This window comes from Nannobrachium achirus, assembly GCF_963921795.1.
Source record: "Nannobrachium achirus genome assembly, chromosome: 5".
Taxonomy (NCBI): Eukaryota; Metazoa; Chordata; class Actinopteri; order Myctophiformes; family Myctophidae; genus Nannobrachium; species Nannobrachium achirus.
The window spans coordinates 12,891,754-12,893,815 of record NC_137814.1 but is presented as its reverse complement, the minus strand read 5'-3'; positions in this window follow the sequence as shown (position 1 = coordinate 12,893,815).

Sequence of the window (2,062 nt, the reverse complement as noted above, 5' to 3'; positions counted from 1 at the left end):
ATATATGGATATCTCTGTATCTGTCTGTCTTCATCTTGAGCAGTATACACAGCCTCTTTGCTTTGCCACCCGTGGGGAATGATGCCCCTCTACCCATGGTTCGGTTACGTCATACTGATGACATTCAATACGTAACCATGGCATTTTTTGTTGACTCATGTGGCGTACGTGATGTTTGCCCATATATGGATATCTCTGTATCTGTCTGTCTTCATCTTGAGCACAATGAGTCAGCGACCATCTGTTTGCCTGTTTGTCTAAGGTGCCTCCACACCGAAAATACAACAGGAGACTTGTTCAAACTGTTCACAGACTGCAAAGAACTGCAAAGAACTGCAAAAAACTAAGCACATTGAATTTTCCAGCCGACTGTAATTACTGTACAGTTTTGCGCATGCGCACTGTGTTGCCATATCGGCTCGTTACAAGCGACTTTGATCCTGTTTTCCTATAATGTTGCTAGTTGTGGGTTTCTTTTGTTTGGGCATGTTTCTGAATTGTAGTTGCTTATTTGGCCTTGCTTTCAACATTCTTTTCGAAAATAGCTAATGTAATAGAGCTCAATAGGTGAAACTGGATGCTTCTTTAGGCCTTGTTTTCATAGACCTGGTCGCTTGTTTAACTCACAGAATCTGGCAACCGGGGAACAGAAGCGGAGATGCTTCCTGTCCGGTGTTTTTTTCTCCTCACACCAAAACAACACACATCACTATTACTAGCGTTGCCTTGGAGTTGATTAGTATAGGGAATTGAGAGTTGAGATTGTGAATATGCTATTTAGTTAAAATGTGCAACAGGAAAATGTCTCTGGCTTATTTAGGCTTGGTTTTGCTGCAGCAGTAGCAAACTAATGGTCCATTACAACTCGCTACAATTCACCGACGTCCAGGGGCGACTAAACAAAACTGAGCAAGTCCAGTCTTCCAGTTTTCCGTCGATAGCGTTCCCGACCCGCTGCCGAAAACCTACCGATGAGCTCCCGTTCGGCAACAGACGCTTTCCGCCGCTATCCGCCGCCGATTCGGCCACGAATCTGTTTGGTTAAAAGTGGCCTTTTGAGTCAGCAGAAGTGATGTCAGAATGCCCATATGCCCATGTAGATCTCTGTCATAGGAGTGTGGGCCTGTGGGGTCATGTGGTGTACGTGATGTCAGAGCCTTTTATGAAGTGATGTCACAATGAGTCAGCGCTTGCGCCGATTTCCTCCGGAACAGCCTGATGTCAACAATCAGCTCTGCATAAGGAGATTCCGAACGTTTTGCGCCGGTTTCGGAAAACCGCACATCGGGTCGAGTCGAGGCCCGGCACTGCACTCCACGCCACGGCGGGGAATGCGCGTGCCGAATCTGAAGCCGGTGAGACGAACGGTTCTCGAGATACGCGGATTACATACACACACGCAGAGATTTGTCGCATTTATAGATAGATAAGATGGCTTTCAGGTGCAATTCTGTATTTCAACTTTCAACCTTTAAGGGTTGAAAGTTAACAGACACACATGCACGCACACGCACGCACGCACCATGCACACACACACACGCACGCACGCACACACACACACACACACACACACACACACACACACACACACACACACACACACACACACACACACACACACACACACACACACACACACACACACACACAATGTGACTCATATTCATGTATTTATGATGAGTGATCAGCGCGACGAGCGCGTGGCGTGAGTGACACAGATCTGATATGCTGCATTCTGCCCTGTGTGTAGAATGACGTGACGTCACGCCCTCCAGCCTATTCAAATCTTTCGGTCCAATGGCTGTTGTGTGGGCGCGGCTATCTTTGAATCCGCTCCTCTGATTGGTTCCATGGCTTAAAAACATTCACTACTACCAGAACTGCTCCTCCGGGTCTTCAATCTCCTCCCCCTTCTCGGTCGAAGTTTAGGAAAAAAAACTAAAGTTTCATTATGATGATCCTAAAATGTAAGGATAGTGTAGCGTGTGGCTAGAACACAATTATCATATGTTTAATCTTCCGCTGTACGAGTCGTTGAACAACAACAACAGCAACAATAACA